We start from the raw sequence: 20,882 nt of genomic DNA, 5'->3' as shown, positions 1-20,882 counted from the left end.
GTGTAATTATAAGCACAAGTGTGTATTGTTGAGTTGTGCGACTGCATTGAAGACGAAACAGCGACACACAATCAATCAAACATTTGACGTTTGGGGTCAGCACAGTAAAGACATTTATAACGTCACAAAAGATTATATCTCAAATAAATGCTGATCTTTAGAACTTCCTTTAATCAAAGAATCTGAATTTTTAATTTGATTTTTTGGTAATAATCATAAATGGTTCTTGAGCAGCAAATCATAATATCAGAATGATTAGTGAAGGATCGTCTGGCTTGGCTTGCTCAGTTGGGGACACTAACATTATGATCTAAGTTATTCAACTAAATATACAAATAGCATTAATTAATGAGGTCTTATTTAATTCTCTAAACTATATAATATGATATGAATTAAAATAAGCTGATAACATCACTGTTTACTCCAGAACGACTGTACAGCCAAATCTAATTCTGCTGCAGTATTGTCCTGTTTAACACTGAAGCTGCTCTGACACAATCGGCACTGGAGAAGAGTGATAGAAATAAAGATGATTGATTGATTGATTGATTGATTGATTGGTTGGTTGATTGGTTGATTGGTTGATTGATTGATTGGTTGATTGGTTGATTGGTTGATTGGTTGATTGATTGATTGGTTGATTGGTTGATTGGTTGATTGATTGATTGGTTGATTGGTTGATTGGTTGATTGATTGATTGGTTGATTGGTTGATTGATTGATTGGTTGATTGGTTGATTGATTGGTTGATTGATTGGTTGGCTGATTGGTTGATTGATTGGTTGATTGGTTGATTGATTGGTTGATTGGTTGGTTGATTGGTTGATTGATTGGTTTATTGGTTGATTGATTGGTTGATTGGTTGATTGGTTGATTGATTGATTGGTTGATTGGTTGATTGGTTGATTGATTGGTTGATTGGTTGGTTGATTGGTTGATTGGTTGATTGATTGGTTGATTGGTTGATTGGTTGATTGATTGATTGGTTGATTGGTTGATTGATTGGTTGATTGGTTGATTGGTTGATTGGTTGATTGATTGATTGATTGATTGGTTGATTGATTGGTTGATTGGTTGGTTGATTGGTTGATTGGTTGGTTGATTGATTGGTTGATTGGTTGATTGGTTGATTGATTGATTGGTTGATTGGTTGATTGGTTGATTGATTGGTTGATTGGTTGGTTGATTGGTTGATTGGTTGATTGATTGGTTGATTGGTTCATTGGTTCATTGGTTGGTTGATTGGTTGATTGGTTGATTGGTTGGTTGATTGGTTGATTGGTTGATTGATTGGTTGATTGGTTCATTGGTTCATTGGTTGGTTGATTGGTTGATTGGTTGATTGATTGGTTGATTGGTTGATTGGTTGGTTGATTGGTTGATTGGTTGATTGGTTGATTGATTGATTGATTGGTTGATTGGTTGGTTGATTGGTTGATTGGTTGATTGGTTGATTGGTTGATTGATTGATTGATTGATTGATTGATTGATTGGTTGATTGGTTGATTTATTGATTGATTGATTGACTGAAGACTGGGTTAATGATGATAAATTCAGCTTTGATCACAGGAGTAAAATATAGCAGCCATTATTGAGGCCAAGTGCAAAGAAGACAAGAAAAAACACCATCATGGATGGGAGTGTCAGACCAACTGCAACGATGAACCATTAATGACCTATTACGATTAACTGTAACATTTTAAATACAGTAAATAATAATGATTTAATGATTTATCACTTCTGACCAATAGGGGACCAAACTGATGAGGTGTGGTCAGAGTGAGGTGCAAAGTTTGGTGTCAATACGTCCAAAGATTGAAGTGAACCGTCCTCAAGAGTCAGTTTGGTAGCATACACTGCAAAAAATGCTCTTCTTCCTCAGTATTTTTGTCTTGTTTCTAGTCCAAACATCTAAAAATTCTTAAAACAAGAAACATTTACTAGACAAGCAAAAGTAATTGTCTTGTTTTGGGGAAAATAACTCAAAATGAAGAGAGTTTTTGCTTAAAATAAGATAAATAATCTGCCAATGGGGTGAGAAAAATAATCTAGTTTTCTGTTTGAATTAAGATTATTTCAGCAGTGGTTTTGTCTGGATCGGACTCAAGGGCGTAGGTTTGGTCTCAGCTTTGGTGGGGACATCCCACCAGGTTTGCCCAGATTAAATAGTCTATTATTTATTACGGAGTATGGAAATGCACCATAGTTTAGGAATGAATACGATTATTCATTTATGAGGCTTTTCGGCCCAATCCAGTACCATTATAATAATTAAACAAAATACTCTTTACTTGTCAAGTTCATAAATGATTTTCAAAACTGATTTGGAAAAAAACACAACATGCACACAAAATTACTTATTTTCAATATAAAAAATGATTGTGGACAGGATATTTTTTTTTTACCTCTTATCACATTATTGAGCATGTCAAAGATTAGTAACAACTTTAGATTTGATGCATTGTTAGTTTTTGTAAAGGATCAGTTTTTGTTTCTCCCTCATTTACTGTTCGTGGCTGTTTTTGCCCTTATTGACTTCCATTATAACCACCATTTTTGATTGTAAAGCCATAATGCTACATAATCATGCACAATCACTTTTTATATTAAAAAATAAGTTATTTTGTGTGTAAGGTTTTTTTTTTTCCAAATCAGTTTTGAATCAGTTTTTGAAAATCATGTATGAACTTGGCATTTAAAGAGTGACACAAGAGGGATAGTAGTGATAAGAGTGACAATTAAACAATGACAACAGCTCAACAATAAACATGGACTCAAGTAGGTCTATGCAAGCTTGCAACAGAACACATTTTATATTATTTTACATTTGATTATTTTATTTATTTCTAAAGAACTCTTTAGTAGACTATATTGGTGCACTTTAAAGGGATGGCTCACCCAAAAATAAAAATTCTGTCATCATTTACTCTCCATCATGATGTCCCAAACCTGTATGAGTTTCTCTGTTCTGCTGAACACAAAAGAAGATATTTTGAAGAAAGTTTGTAACCAGGCTGCTTTGGGGGCACCATTTCCTTCCATGGTAGGAATTCAACATAACAGAAATGCATACAGGTTTGGAACAACTTGAGGGTGAGGAAATTGACAGATTTTTAATTTTTTGGTGCGCTGTCTCTTTAAGCAGTCATTTTGAAACAGTAACCACTTTACTGAAAAAAAATGTTCTGAAATTCAAAAACTAAATTAAATTTTCTTTAATAATTTACTATTAAGACTATATTATTATGCAATTATTGGTCCCATTTTTATCTAAATATTTTTTAAATGTCAAACTTTATATGACAGGATTATTTATTATTAATATAGCCCAGCTAAATGATAAAAAATCATAACATTAATTAGGCTATAATCTATTAATTAACCGGTCTAATGTCTAGAAAAATAAGTCTGCCAAGCTTTGATAATGTATGGAATATTATATTAATATATTATCCATTAAATGGCCTACCTAGAAGCACGGATGTGTCCGTCATCGCTGCTTTCAGTCAGACAGTCTGAGACACTGAAATGCTTCTGCAAAGGCTGCAGTTTGTCTTGGGTTCATCGTAAGTTACTGGACAGACCCACAGATACCTTTGTTTCTATTCAGCCCTATATCTGGAAATCCTCTTGCGTTTAAACGGTGGAGAAGCTTGACATGTTTTTAAAAAAAACGCGCAAGTTTACATATGTAAATGTGTAAAAAGGACAATTTTTAAGAGCTAATAGTGATCTTCGAATGTTTTCCACTTTATAATAATGGTCAAGATCACTAGACGTTCCTGAATAATGACTCTAGATAACACTTAAGTAATTAGTGATGCCTTTTATGACCACACCGAGAGTAAAAAAAGACAATTTCTCACATATGAGACATGTTAATGTTGTGATTAGTAATTAATTAGTAATTCTTAATAATTTTTCCTTGTTACCTATTAGTTATTAATGAGGCTAATCTCATTCAATAACTATTCATTAGCTAATAAAGAACTATCTCCTAAATTCAATATTACTCACTGATGAGTTCAGCTGGTTTCTATATTCTGAAGTGTTAATGTAGTGCTACGCATTAGTCCTGCATAGTTATCTATTAATAACGGACCATTATTCAAAATTGTTACCGAATTTTTGTCTCTATCCCTCACGGTTCAAAAGTTATTACCATAAACATGAGTGAAATGTTAGACAGGTGGTGGCGCTAGAGGGATTGCGTTAGAGACTCCAAAATGTGTGTACTTAATGTTAGGAATGTCCTCCAGCAGTGTGCCAAATTTCATAACTTTCCTACAAGTGTTTCTATGCCAGAACAGAAGACGAATTGGAAGAAGATGGCGAAGAAGAATGCCAATAGTTGCCTACGTACCTTCAGCGCTTGGCCCCTAATTACACTTTACTATATATTTACATATAGAAATGCAAACAGCATCCAAATAACGTTCATGAAAATCTACTTATGAAGTATATGACCTGAACACGAGCTTCAGTGCACACACACCTCTATTTCCGACAGCTATTTCAGACTCTGGTGTGTGTGTGTGTACGCAGACGGCTCTCGATCAGAATAAGGCTCACACAGATGGTCTGAAGTCAGAATGAGAGGAGAATATTCACAAGCTATTTACATCCCCGAAAACATACACACACAGAAGCATCAGGAGAAACGGGGACGACCTCCATCACACAGATCTGAGAGGGAGCGGGCCGGATCTCCTCTTAGGCCAGACATCTTGTCACAAAGGAGACTTGGGAAGCCATTTTGTGTGCGACGATCTCAAATGCCAAACATGAAAACACCAGAACAGATGCCAAAGGATACGGCAGCACAACTGTACAAACACACACACACACACACACACACACACGGACACGAGCCACGCAGATGAAACCAGAGTCCAAAGATTCTGAAGCTCCAGCTGAACATGACCTTCCTCACGAACACAGGCCTGTCCGTCTGTTAGTTTGTTCTCGGCATGTTTGAGCTTCCGTTTGCCGTATTTAATGAGCTCTGTGCTTGTTGTTGAATCTGTTCATCATTTAAACTGATTGTGTCTCTTGAGAAGTTGAACTTTCAATGGAACAACACTAAAAGCTGATCTTATGACTCTTTCCACAAAACTCTCACAAAAGCCATTCTTTTCCACAGCAGTGTCTAAATGCACATTGATCTACTTCTATCCATCAATGACTTAGGGCTAAAACTCCTGTGTCAATAAGAGTGTGTGTAGTAAGGTGTTCCTGCTGAAGAAACACAATCCCACTCAATAAATCACAGGTGTAATCAGATGGGGATACGATGGTCAAGCCTCACTCCAGTCCCAAACCGAACCCTGAACAGATCCCACAATCGGATTGGCTGAAAAACATGTCGATGCTGATACAGAAACGTGTCCTACTTTAAAAAATCAGGCTGTTCCACCTCACAGATTCAACCGACTGCGACTGAGAACATCACACACACACACACACACACACACACACACACCACATCACATCGGTGGGGATGAGGAACACCATAAACCAACAGATGGACGGGACAGTAACCATAAACTAGGAGCATGAGAAGTTTGGCTTCTGCCTATCCTCGAGTCCCTCACTGCAGCCGTTTGTTTACTATGATTAGGAAAGTGAGCAGTGTAGTGACACACTGGAAGGCAGGAATAGATTAGGAAGGATTAATGTGTAATTCATTAATTCCAGCTGAACGCATCCAGTGAGTTTAATCACAGCGGCACACGGGCCCTTGAGATCAGACCCTCCAGGGCCACGCTTGACAAAACCACACTCAACAACCAATCCGCAGAGCACAACACTAATCAGTCCGCCTGTGATCATCCAGCAGCCCTGTCCTAAAGCTCGTCTTCGCTGGAGGAACACAAACACAAGCCATTCAGGCCGTCAGCTGGAGAAACATCTACCCTCCACTTAAAGACAGAGGAGAACCGGGCGATAACGCACAACTTCAGCCCGGTCTGCTTTCATACCTGTGGCAACGTGTTCGCAAACCACTAAATACATACAAATACGTACATATTCCCGGAACAGATGTGTGTGAATCTGTCATGTTTTGTTACGTTGGTTTTTTAACGTACACCCACACTAAACCCTAAACCGACCGATAGTGTTAACAACAGTGTAAGAATCCAAAATAATCAAAGATATTTTTCTTTGAACAAAGACATTTGTTTTACTCTGTTCACCCCCCTCTCTCTTATCAGTGGGGCTGTTTGGGATTCCTGAAGACAGAGAGATGTTGAGGGCCTGTAGGCCAAATGGTGCCACACCTGTAGTACAGTGGGGGAAGTCTGGTCTGACTGGTCAGTTTGAATGTCTCAGGGTTTCAGTCACATGGTCAAGGGATGGATAAAAGAAGATTGCAACTGTTGCTCTCGGTCTTTTTTTCTCTGACGGTCTCTTCTATGGGCTCTTCTCTTTTCTCTCTCTCTCTCTCTCTCTCTCTCTCTCTCTCTCTCTCTCTCTCTCTCTCTCTCTCTCTCAGGTAACATTCTACACATGCTGGGTACGATTAATGGTATAAGTTTGATCATCTCATTCATCTATTTTGTAACTATTTTAAGTGTAACCATAACCAGATTTTGTCATTAAATTCCTTCAGTTATAAATCATATGCTAACTAGTTTTGGTTTGGTATTGACTTTGAAGAGCTCCCTATTGCAATACAATATAGTCCCATTAAAGCAGCGCTCTCCCACATATTGTGCTATTGTAACTGCGCTTATTTCCGTCGTTGGTATAAGTTGCAGTGGTGGTTATAGACGAGAAATGGACAGTTTTCTACCATCACGCTGATAACGTTTCTTTAGTCGTTCGGCAACCCTGCAGTCTGAACCTCTGTAGGCGATCCACCCTTACAAAAGGAAATGTGATAAAAAATAAGATTGTATCCGTATCATTTTAGCTTGTGTTTTAAACTCGTCTTTTATCATCACTCGTTTTTCACGGGAACTCGTTCAACGTTCAGCATTGCAAGTCTAAATCTGTACCAGCTGAGCTATCGAGGAAGATTAATATGTCAGAAAAGCCCAACATATAGAGCTGGTTAAGTGACGCAAACTCCAAAACATATTCATTTACAAATCATGGACTGTGGTAAAAAAAAAAAAAAAAAAAAAATATATATATATATATATATATATATATATATATATATATATATATATATATATATATATATATATATATATATTATATAAAATATGTATATATGTATATATATATATATATATATATATATATATATATATATATATATATATATATATATATATATATATATATATATATATATATATATATATATATAATGCTTTTTTACTGCCTCTAGTGGTCATTTCACTTTGAACCATGAGACTTTTTGTGTGAATCTGGCATGTTTTATCACGTTGGTTTTTTAACTTAAACCCACACTAAACCCTAAACCTACACTGTAAAAAAAAAACAAAAAACTTTTGCAGTACAATCGACTTGGATGTTTAAGTTGTTTCAACTTAAATTATGTTAAACTGACTTTAAAAAATGAGTTACATCTTGTATAACTTATAAAAAAAGTTTAACATTTTTAACTTATTTTGATGAGATAAAACAATGTAAAAACATATGTTGTCATAACTTATTGAACATATAATTTTTTACAGTATACCCGATAGTGTTAACAAAAGTAAATGTGACAAAAATAAGATTATATCCATGTCATTTTAGCTTGTGTTTTAAACTCGTCTTTTATCATGATTCGGGATTCGTTCCCGAGCGTCCAGCATCGCAAATCCAAATCTGTACCAGCTGAGCTATCGAGAAAACTTAATATGTCAGAAAAGCCCAACATATGGAGCTTTTTAAGTGAGGCAAACTACAAAATGTATTCATATACAAATCATGGACTGTGGTTAAAAAAAAAAAAAAAAAAAAAAAAAAAAAAATTATATATATATATATATATATATATATATATATATATATATATATATATATATATATATATATATATATATATATAATTAATATATATAAATAAAATACTGTTTTACTGCCTCTAGTGGTCATTTCACTTTAAAACTGTCGCGATATTTACCTAGTGTAGTAAACATTGCCACCCACAGGTACATTTTGCCAATGAGACCAGGTTGAACAATTTATTCCTCAACCGCCTCCCAAAATAAAGGATGCTTTTAGTGGCGATTCGACTGCAAAAATGACATTCTTCCTCAGTCTCGTTCTCCAGCACAAATATCTAAACAGTCTTACATTCAGTAAAGAGAAATGACTGAAGATATGAAGTGTTGATTACTGAAAAATTCATCAAAATAAAGTACGTGTTTAAAACAAAAACAAATATCCGCTAGAAACATCCACTTAAATCATGAACATGAACGAAAACGGGTTTATCGAACCAAAATATATCGTATCATCTTCAAACCGTGGCAACAAAAAGTTATGGATTACCTATGATACTTATATATCACATGAATCTGTGTTCAGATCAACCCAACCTTAACTATATCATCCACCTTCATGCCCTTAAGTGCACTTAAAGTGTGTTCTTCAATATCACATTTAAAGCTGATATTCTTTAAACATAATAAGTTGCAACTGTGTATATGTAAGTAAATACAGGCATTACCATATTTTAAATACAAGAGTTATGAAACCACATGTACATAGTGAGTCAAAAGTTCAACTAACTGCATCTTATATGCATTTAAACTATAATTTCATTGTAAATAACATACAATTCAGTGTCTGAAAATATTGCATTCATGCATTCACACAAGTATTTCTTTCCGTGATAAGTAAAAGGTGCAGTAATGAACGGATGTTTAAGAGAGATGTCAAAGCTTTAGTTTGCGCTAGTTTCTCCACACATGACAACTGGTGCGATTTATTCAGAGTCTTTCAACATGCAATTAAACGCTATGAATGTAAAGCTAGGGGAAGTTTTCTGAAGTGCAGGATGGCATCATTCAGTGCCAAGAACAAAGATGCAGTGCACGGCCATGTAATTAAAAAAGCTTTCACATCCGTCCCTCCATGGCCATTAAAACACTGGGCTTTATTAAAATTTGATGAAGCACAAAAAATCTTCTGGCTGTGTCTGAATGTCGAGACCTGGACTGCCTTTGCCGAGTTTTTCACCCTGTAATGGGGTTTCGCTAAATAAAACATCCACTGCGGATAAACAACACGAGAAGGATGAAATATTGAAGCCGCTGAAATCGCAGGCGCTGATGTTACTGTGAAATGTTTGGTTTTAGTGAGCGGAGACTTAAAATAAACTGTGAAATTAACTGTGAAAAATGGCAGCAGACAAAATCAGACATCAACACGTGTGTTACATGTGCAAAATGACACGCAGAAAGAAGGGAAATCACTCACCTGGTGTTGTGGAATCAGTCAGAGGCAGAAAGAGAGAAAGAAAAAGAGAAAACGTTAGTGAAGGATAAAAGCTGATCGACAACACACTGTCAATAATCTGTTCGACTGATGTTACCACAGAACTAATACAACAACCATATACTACCGATCAAACGTAATACATTTATTCATCACTGATGCATTAAATTGATTTCGATTCGCCTTCACAAATCTAAAAAATGTGTCCACTCTATTTTAAGGTGATGATACTATGTAATAAAAGTAAATTATGCATAATTACAAGTAACTAGCGCTAAACCAAACCATAACCGTAACTCTATAGTAAGCACATGTTAATTAATATAATCAGAACGTGTATTTCGTTGAGTAAGCACAATGTAACTGTCACCTTAAAATAAAGTGTAACCAACTTTTTAGCAATAACTATAGCATAAAATGCCAGTGAGAGGAAGATGTGCCACTATATCTCAGAATCTGACGCTAATAAAAGAGCAGACACAAAGAACAGATGGTCTGATCACCAGAATCTCACCTACAACTCCTGTACACACACACACACACACACACACACACAGACTTGTGAACGTGTTCATTTGTGCTGCAGTCAGGTGTTCCGTTGCTGCTAAATGGGTCATAGGAGACGATAATGAGACTCTATATGAGGAGACTGTGTGTGTGTGTGTGTGTGTGTGTGTGTGTGTGTGTGTGTGTGTGTGTGTGTGTGTGTGTTACCCTACCCGACACAACTAAGTGCCAAACCCTTACCCTACTCCTACACTTAACCTCATTATGACCTGATCCCTAAAACCAGGTCTTGACCCTGTAAACAGGCCTTTACTCTCTTTGTCTTCACTCCGATAGTTTAAAACTAAAACTGGAACTCAATGTTTCAACAGAAACTATTGACTCTCTTTTTTCCAGACTTTAGACACAGTTGCTCCTAACTTAACTAAAGCAACTACTTAAAGAAGATTAAAGAAAATAGTCCAACACCGTGGAACAACGAGCACACTCAGGCCCTCAAAACATCAGCAGCTGGAAGAAAACTAAACTAAAGGGTTTCTCGCATTTCATAGAAAGATAGCGTTATTGCATACACAAAAACTGTTAGGTCAAGAAAAGCAGATTTAACCATTTTTTTTTGTATATGCAATAATACTTTCTTAAAGCAGAAATGAATGTATGAATGTCTTTACATGCAAGATTGATAATATTAAAGAGAAAATTATAACCATCTACTACAATATTGCATCATTTTACCACTCAGGAAAACTTGACCACAACATTCTTTTGAATAGACTCTCAAATAATGTTGGAACTGCATTGGCATGGTTTAAATCGTCCTTATCTGACTGTTATCAGTTTGTAGCAGTAAATGAAGAGATGTCACACCGATCACAAGTTCAGTATGGGGTACTGCAGGGCTCAGTGTTAGGACCGCTGCTCTTCACCCTGTATCTGCTCCACTGGGAGATATCATTAGGAAGCATGGCGTTAGTTTTCATTCTTAAGCTGACGATACTCAGCTCTATATTTCTCTCTCTCTCTCTCTCTCTCTCTCTATCTCTCTCTCTCTCTCTCTCTCTCTCACACACACACACACACACACACACACACACACACACACACACACACACACAAACACACACAAGTCATGTGTCACGTGTCAAGTCTGACATTTCCTTCATTCCTTTATCGCTCATCATCACTCGTCCATCCCAGACTATTACCGAGCAGAATCTCTGGTCTTTTTTTTAATCTCCCTCAGTGTGTTTATTTATTAATTTTCTTTGCGTTCGCTAAATGTCACTGGAGACCCTCACGTCTGCCGACACACAGAGTGCAGAAGCCTCCGCAGACCGTCACGTCTGAGACACAGAGTCATATGAAACTGAAGATTATTATATGACTGTTACTGTATGATGATGAGAAGCTGCTTCTGGTCTGTTTTGATTAATCAAAATAAAATCAATACCGTAACAGGCACATGTAAAAGCATTAATCATCTTCCCTAATGTGCAATGAGAAGCACTGATTAATACAAGAGAGATTTAGGGCTTCTGTGTTTTTTGTTTTTGTTTTTTTTTGTGCCAAAATAAAAGCTTGAAAAGCTTCCGATTTCCCCCTGAAACGGTGCATCGCTAGAACAAGCGTTTGTTCATCAGTAGATGTGAGCTCATTGTCACTGTAGCTCACACAGCTCACTAGCTCATGGGTTTCATTACATGAACTGATGAAATGCAGTCACTTTGGGTAAAGTGTCTGTTAAATGTCAATGAGACCCTGCTGGTGATGCTATCGGCCCAAACATCAGCATTTGCGAACAAACTGGATCACAGGAGCAGATGTTATCAAACACAAATGTTCTCACGCTCGTCCGAGCAGCCAATCACAGTCTCACACAGAGGAATCGTGAGTCTCTGAATTATTAACAGGAAAATACTCCGGAAACGAATGCACACACTCATCAAAACACCTACAGAAAGACTAAAGATAGAAGAGCACTGAATCACTCACACACACACACACACACCGCACTGATCAATCAGCTCATTCAGCAGCAAACACGTTGACAAAGTACTAACAAGCAGCGCATGTTCCCTGCAGAAACTAGTCAATAACAGCACAGAAACACACCACCCGCGATATCAATAACTCCAAGCTGCAAACAAAGACCCTCTGTCAAACTGAAGTATGAGAGAAACAACCCAGCAAACAAACACAAACTCTTGGTTATGTGAGCGTTCCATTGTATCATTCGTCAAACATTAGGGGAACGTTTCTGAACATTTAAAAAAACATAAAAAATAACAGAACAAGTATTCCATTAACATTACTGGAAGAACGTTTGTTCATATGTATACCTGCTCCCTACCACGAGTAAATGGTGCATAAAACATTTATCTGCGGACGTGAGTTTTTGTTGTAGATGTCTGTCTTTAAAAAAAAAAAAAAAAAAAAATTGTGTATTGTGCTAATTAATTGAGATTTCTTACAGCTCTTACAGGTTTTTGGCCTTGTCTGTTCCGTTGCTTCTATTACTCTCCCCTTTTTTGTAAGTCGCTTTGGATAAAAGCGTCTGCTAAATGATTAAATGTAAATGTAAATGTAAATGTCTGTGTTCTTCTAATTTAGGCAAACTGATGACATTGCATTTGATGCACTATGTAGGCTATTATCACTACTATTATCACTACCGTAATAATATTTCAGGAGTTGATATGCCCGTCTTTTTTGTTTCGTTTGTACTGATTAACATTGGGCAATAGGCAACGCACTTCACTGTCATTTTTTACCAGGCCGTCCAATCACAGTGGAGGAGGGGCGGGACAAAAACTACGCCAACCAATCATCCCACTTGTACACCAACCGAACAACAATAATAGAGAAGTTAATACTGCCTTTTACTGCATTTCTAAATTCAGTAATATTCTTCCAAATGAGATATTAGTAATAACACATTACTGCCATTGATATTCTGCATCGCTATCAAACTATCTCAGCTGGAAAAACGTTAACCTAGCAAAACGCTCTCAAGCGCTACCAGCTGGCCGTTTTCAGAAGCGCACCAGGTGTTTAACTGGCTAAAACATGCTTTGGTAGCCGGACAAGCCAGACCCACATCAAGATGTTTGGTCTAGAAACTCACCATTGACGGCTCAATCTGAGGGGCGGATAAACGGCTGTCTGTCAAACTCCCTCTGCACGCGATAGGATAGCGCCACACCAACCAGAGCAACGAAGGTGAAGCAGAGCTCGCTGACAGATTAAACATTCACCGTATCCGGTCGGCTAAACTCAGAACACATCTTCCCTTTTTAAGAATGACTTCAGTGCCGTTCTTTGTTCTTTTCTCAGAGAAAAGCTTAACTCAAGTCTTCCAGAGTCGCGGCCAAAGCTGATTCGACAGACCGCATTCGCCAGTTTCTGTGTTTACTAGAAGCATGCAAACGCAACTCGGCCGTCGTCATTATGGCCCCGCCCACCGACTCTACACACGATGTGATTGGCCCGACAAGAGTTAGGCGAATAAAGCTCAGAAGGGTATTGAGAGTTGCTAGACGACACTCGCGGCAGATTAGATTTGCTGCCGCTAGGTGTGCGTCTAGATTTCTAGGCTAATGCTTTGGTGGACACATGATAATTTAATATTCATTGCTAGTCATATGGCCAATTAGTCTCTTCAACATTTATGCAAAATCCTGTAGCCAAACCTGAGAAAGAAGTCCAGAAGAGTCCACAGCGCTCCTGGTCACGTCATTGGCAGTTGTAACTCACGGGCGGGGATTATGATAATTATGAATGAGCGTGCACGTGCATCCTATTTCCACACGTTTGGAAATTCACTAACATACACACCTAACGAATGTGGTGTACGAAGACTTTTCGTAAAGGTCCATTTAAATTAGACTGAATTTGCTCATACATTAACGAAAGTTTCCTGAGTGAGGCCCATTGAGCGCACCTCGCCAGAACGTCCTCTGTTTGCTGGGAATGAGCTGCATTATGTGTGTTTGAGCAGATTCAGACGCAGGTAATCGCTGCAGGACAGACGCTTTCAGACGTCCATTAGTGACCCTGAGGTTAAAGGTCACGGCCAGCTGTCTGTTCGCTCTGACTGACTCTCTTTCTCTCTGTCATTATACAGACAACAAAAGTGCTGTCCCAAAAAGACTTATCCAGTGCAGTATATGGTCTGGGATGAATGCTTTTGCTCCTTTGTAAATAAGAGCATCAATAGGACGAACATCAAACGTTCATGTTATTTACAGCTTCATTCTGAACATGACTCCAGATCCATCAGCGTCACTCGCTCTCTCCTGCACACATCACTCATGTCTGAAGTATCCCAGAGATCTCTGGTGGGACTCAGGTGTCCTCATTCACTGCGCTCGGAGCATCTGATGGATGAGGAGCAGTTCGACATCGATCTCTCCTCCTCCTGACGGACGGTCTATAAACTTCATAAGCTCTAAATCTGAACCTGATCCTCTGGACCACACGCTGCATCACAGGAATGATCTCTAACTAATGTATATCTAATCGTAACTGACTCGTCCCGTCAGTGGATGTTCACAGTGTTTGTTCATTAATGTGTGTCGTTGATTAGACAGAAGAGACCACATGATGTAAGAAAAACCAATCATGATTTAGATAGATAGATAGATAGATAGATAGATAGATAGATAGATAGATAGATAGATAGATAGATAGATAGATAGATAGATAGATAGATAGATAGATAGATAGATAGATAGATAGATAGATAGATAGATAGATAGATGAAGAGTTGGGAACAACAGCAACTCAGCCACTAAGTGTGAGGCCACGTATAATCACAGAGCGGGGTCAGCACATGCTGAGGGTCACAGTGTGGTTGGCCCCTTAGTTCCAGTGAAAGGAACTCTTAATGCTTCACCAAGACATTTTGGACAATTTCACGCTCCTGACTTTGTGGGCTCAGTTTGTGGACGGCCCCTTCCTGTCCCAGCATGACTGCGCTCCAGTGCACAAAGCGTCGCTCCATAAAGACATGGATGAGGAGTTTGGTGTGGAGGAACTGGACTGGCCTGCACAGAGTCCTGAGCTCAACCCGATAGAACAGCTTTGGGATGAATTAGAGCGGAGACTGAGAGCCAGGCCTTCTCGTCCAACATCAGTGCCTGACCTCACAAATGAGCTTCTAGAAGAATGGGCAAAAATCCCCATAAACACACTCCTAAACCTTGAGGAAAGCCTTCCCAGAAGAGCTGGAGCTGTTAGAGAGGGTGGGCCGACTCCAGATTAAACCCCACGGGTTAACAATGGGGAGCTCATGTGTGTGTGTGAAGACAGGCGGCAGAAAACCTTTGGCAATATAGTGTAGATAGATATGGATGGATAGATGGATTGACAGATAGATAGATAGATAGCTCGTTCAGTAAGTATTAACCGGCAGACAGTGTGTGTGTGTGTGTGTGTGTGTGAGACTCTTCTCTCTCTGAAGGTCACTGCAGCGGCCGCTGGCTTCATTTGTTTCGTCCTGTGAGCGTAATGCGTCGCCTGAGGACGTGCCTGTTATTTCCTTTACGGCTGTGACGGCGGTGCAACCTTTACAGCGGCTTTGATTGTGAAATTCTCCAACTGCATCAGATAACAGCCACTGTCTGTCTGTCTGCACACCAGGAACACAGCGCTTTAACAATTAAACCGTACAGAAGACAATGCTTTCAAGCAGGTTTCTCAAACCAGTGAGACTGAAACAAAATATCCACATCAAGTCTATCAGCTTAGTATCAATCCAGACTGAAACAGAAGCAAATGTGCTTCAGTCTCGTCCATTGAGTCGATCTGTCTCACACACGCAGCGCTGCATTCAACTTAAAGCAAACACACACACACACACACACACACAAATCCTGCAATTAGCAGTAATTGCTCTGAAAATCTCTGATGACGGTGCGTCCAGCGGACCGAGGGTCTGCCGTCTCTCTCTAATAAACTATCACCACTTTAATGCCACATAAAGCACCATTGCTGGTCTTACTTACCGCCGTCCTTCAGCTTCATTATTACAGACACACACGTGACGAGAGAGAGACTTCAACCATAATGCCATTCCAAACCTGTATGACCTTCTTTCTTTCTTCTGCGGAATGCGAAAGAAGATATTTTGAAGAATTAACCAAAGAACACTAGCCTGACGTGGTCATACTCAATTGAGTGCAAATGAAACGAGCTAAACAAATAAAATAAAAGAACATGCAGTTTGTCTTACACCTTACACCTCCGCAAAATGAATATAAATCCAATCTTCAATTCTCGCGGTTATATGCTCATTTAACGGAGTTCACAGCGACGAAAGTAAAAGATTCAAGATGCATTCAGATGCTCATTTCCAATTCAAAGACCGCAATATGAGAAAGAGCGACCTAAGCACTGGTAAGATCATTTAGTTTCTTTATTTTTTATTGAAGATGATTGTGTTTTTAAGCATCTAAGACTTATTTTAAGTTTCATTTACGGCCATTTGCGTTGGCTTGCTTTACTCATTTGCAGCGATGCGTGTCGCGTGTTATATTACATCATATATCTGTCTACAACATATAGCCCATCACACGCTCACACACGTTTATTTTTTTAACAGTTTGCAAAAGAGTAAAATTTACACATGTGGTTTAAACAACCAGATACATTTACATTTGTCCGGTTTCGTCTGAAATGCTTTCGTACCTTCTGAATTGGTTTGTTTAAGTGATCAGAATTAAATACGCCTCGAAAGAATCTTGGAAGTCATTTAGGCCAACTCCTGGACATTTCTAGCCTGCCGTGGTCATCCTCAGCTCTAGTCAGAAGATGAGTCTGATGCTCATTGGGCTGTGATTATGGGGCGTGTTTCTGTATTCTGTTCGGGCATAATCACTCCTCTATATATCGAGTCCAGACCGAACCGCACGACCTAAAAATGGTGTGTGCGGGGCTGAGTTCGACTGGCATCCAGGCTAAAACATCTTAACCCAAACTTCCTTTGGTTTGACCGTCTGCGTGAGTGTTACACAGATTGAGACATTCAAGCGATATTCATGTCTCCCAGAATGATCTCAGGAAGAGCTCCTGATGATCCTGTGTTCGAAACGGGTCTGGCGCACAAGAGATGCGACCCTTCTGAAGAGGTGAGTGCCTGAATTATTGACGAGTCCCAACATCGTATCTGAAGAGCTCTGATTCCTCAATTATTCATCAGCTCAATCAGATATAGGTCCATTCAACACACACACCGTTATTCCAGCGGAAGGTACAGACTGTGAGAACAAGGTGGACAGGTGATGCCAAACAATGCGCCAGGTTATTTCCATTCACCCTATTTATAGTCAGCATGTCACTCAACATGAGCTTGTTGCAATGCAAGTTTGTGTGTGGCTTTCGGAAGTGCCTTAACCCTGTAAGGCCTGACCGAAGGACATAAAACAGGGGGAATAGTCGAGTATCATACACTTGCATTGCTTTTATCGGCCAAACATCATTTACACATCTTTCCAAACCTGACTTTCTTTCAGTAGAACACAAAAGAAGATATTTTGAAGAATGTTTTCAATGGGTAATCAATTCCAGTATTTGGCTCCCAAAGCTCTTCAATATATCTTTAATGTTCCAAAGTAGAAAGAGTTAAATGGCACGAGAGTAACGTATGCCAGAATGGATCAACAGTGACTTCAATGTTCATGGAAGCACAATGTTGTGAGGAGGTTTGGAGCGGGGCCGAACCATTACAAATGCTGTCAAACTTCATCACGAGGATCCAGAGAACTCATACTGACGGACTCTCGGCCAGCGAGGCTCTGCTCAGCGTGTCCAGCTCGGCTTGGCTCTGTGTCCGTATGGTCATGCGGTCAGAGGTTTGAGGTCAGTCAGGCGGTTATAGCGGCTGCACCTGCTGCAGTGATTACAGCAAACCTGACAACACACACACACACACACACACACACACACACACACACACAGCACGCCAACAGACACTGTTTCATGTGCCAGCTTCTTTCCCAAAATCCAACTCTTTTTAGTTTTCTTTCTCTTCTTGCATTCACTCATTTCCCAAAGTCATCTTGAATGTTGAATTGTCAATCCAAGTCAAGTCACCTTTATTTATATATCACGCTTTTCCCATGCCGATTGTTTCTAGCAGCTTCACAGTGTTAACAGAACAATAATGCAGCAGAATTTGATTCGGCTCTACAGCCGCTCTGGAGGAAACGGTGATGTTATCAGCTCATTTTAATTGTCATTTCACGAGTTTGTGTGCCCATATAATCTTAGTGAAAGTGGTGAACAGATTTGGCTTGCTGTCTGCTATAGAGGGGCTCGGAGAGGATATTCTACCCGAGCTCCGATTGCCCCCCTATAACAGGCAAATTGAATGAATAAAATAATGAATGAATGAGTCATTTATATAGCGCTTTCATATGTACTACTGTACACCCAAAGCGCTTTACACTCATGTCAGGGATCTCTCCTCAACCACCACCAATGGGGTGTACAAAAGGAGGAGCAGGGGAGGAGGAGGGATGCTTCAGGAACCAAAAAGGGGAAGAGGTAAGCTGCTGGTTTTATACCTTGGTAATAACTGAAAGATTAGATGGGCGTACTCCTCCCGAAATTACGTTTATTAACTTCACATAGTGTCAATGTGGGCAGATCAGTAATATAGTTAATATAGTTAATTAAGTTTAGTAATTAAATTTCATTTGTATATTTAGTTTAATAACTCTGATCATAATGTTAGTGTCCCCAACTGAGCAAGCCAAGCCAAAGGCGACCAAAGGAACCGAAACTCCATCAGGGCATGATGGAGAAAAATAAACCTTAGAGAAACCAGACTCAGTTCTCCTCTGGCCTATTAACACACAGAGGAGGATTATTATTCTGGACACCGCACAGCTCAGAAATCATATTAGAGCAGAATATTCAAAGGATCGGAGTCATCCCGCGGGAGACTTTATTTAGGATGACTGTTGATGAGAAGAGACCAATACGACTGAAACAGTAGAGAGAACGTCACATCAGCTGACTTCCTAAACTCATGTTGATTTAGTCTGATCACCATTATGGAGATCAGTGTTTCCTTTGGTCGGCTCTTAAACTTCATTTATATTATTGGGATTATCTTCCTATTGATGCAGCGATGCAACACGAAATCACAGTTATTTGATTTTAAAGGAAGGGAAGTAATAAATAGTGTGCTTCTCAAAGGTGACCATACTACTAAATAAATCATTAACTAGTCTATTTCTAGTTGTATTGCTAACACTGTTATAACCTTGCCTTGCCTATTACCCTATCAATGACCAGCAGCTATATCACCCTGTAGCCCAAGACTGGTTTCCTAATCATCCCCCTCTCCTGATTGGCCTAATCACTCGGTCTCCTCTCCACCAATCAGCTGGTGTGTGGTGAGCGTTCTGGCACATTATGGCTGCCGTCGCATCATCAGGTGGTGCTGCTCGTTGGTGGTGGTTGAGGAGATTCCCCTTCTATGTAAATCTAACGAATTATATCACTTTTAATTTAAGTGAATTTAAAACATTCCTCAGTTAAACCCTTATCACTGTCAGATTTAGCTGTGCCTTTAATATATACACATTTAAGAAAGTGCTGTTTTATTGCCTTTTATCACATCAGATCGACACATGACTATATTACCCAGCAGGCCTGAACACGCACAGGATCATGTGGCGTGACGTGTGGAATCACATCCAATTTCCCCGAACGCAGTGACTGGAAATCGAGGTCACCTACTTTCTGCTTCATTCTTTCCCTGGCGTCTCTCGAGAGCATCTTATATAGAAGAAAAAGACAAAGACAAAGAGACGGAGATGAAGCCAGAGCGAGAGAGAGACGATAAGCTGAACTCTTCTGTTTCTCGACGGCGTCTCGCTGACATCTCGCGGCTCTAATGGCCCCGGGTCCTTTATCAGAACAGGATGTTGATTAGGGGCCCGAGACCGCTGGGAAAATCAATTCTCATTTCAGCGGGAAACATTCGTCTTTGGGCTCCACTGGCCTTTAGAAGCTGACGGCGCTCTGTGAGAGTTTGAGGACAGGACTGAAGCGCGGTTAAGGTGTTCGTCATTAGACAATACAGCCCATAATACACACCTATATCTGACCGACAGACGTGAACCTGCACAGTACAGCCCATAATACACACACATATCTGACCGACAGATGTGAACCTGCACCTCAACATCTGCGCTCTGTGTTTCTCTTTATGCTAATACTGTGCTCATGAATAAATCATAATCATATCTCAGCGTTCCTTTGCAGATCACACACTTCTCTGAGTACTAAAACTAAACGCACACTAAAAGAGTCTCTTCTGCTCACCAAGGCTGCATTTATTTTATTAAAGAATACAGTAAAAACAGTGAAATAATATTTAAATGTGAAACAGTTTGTCTTGACTTAAAAAAAAGTTATAAAATGTGCAATATCTGCCGCATTTAACGAGCCCCGCCACAAACAACATGTGTGTATTTGTCATTTAATGCTAATTATAATAATATTTTTCATTTAAGAATAATAAAAATAATATTAATTGTAATAAAATAAATCTAAGTAGTGAATATGATGATAAAAATGCATTCTAATAATTCTGACAAAACATAAGTATTATTGCTTTTAACAAAAACAGCATTTAAAGGCCAATACACACCGGCGTAACGTCACAAAACTAAATATGTAAGTTTACTGGGTGGTTGCCCTGCTCGCTTAATAAACAAACTCCAGCTGGTCCATGATAGATAGATAGATAGATAGATAGATAGATAGATAGATAGATAGATAGATAGATAGATAGATAGATAGATAGATAGATAGATAGATAGATAGATAGATAGATAGATAGATAGATAGATAGATAGATAGATAGATAGATAGATAGACAACAGACAGACAGACAGACAGACAGACAGACAGACAGACAGACAGACAGACAGACAGACAGACAGACAGACAGACAGA

At 39.0% G+C, this 20,882-nt stretch overlaps 1 protein-coding gene across 8 annotated transcripts in view; it reads right to left on the bottom strand.

The window, feature by feature from the left end:
- Positions 1 to 20,882, bottom strand: part of nrxn2b (neurexin 2b) — a 474,027-nt gene that overhangs the window by 53,423 nt on the left and 399,722 nt on the right. The window lies entirely within an intron of this gene.

This window comes from Pseudorasbora parva, chromosome 1 (assembly GCF_024679245.1).
Source record: "Pseudorasbora parva isolate DD20220531a chromosome 1, ASM2467924v1, whole genome shotgun sequence".
Lineage (NCBI taxonomy): Eukaryota > Metazoa > Chordata > Actinopteri > Cypriniformes > Gobionidae > Pseudorasbora > Pseudorasbora parva.
Note: the sequence above shows the minus strand (reverse complement) of the source record. Positions and strands in the feature narration are given on the sequence as shown.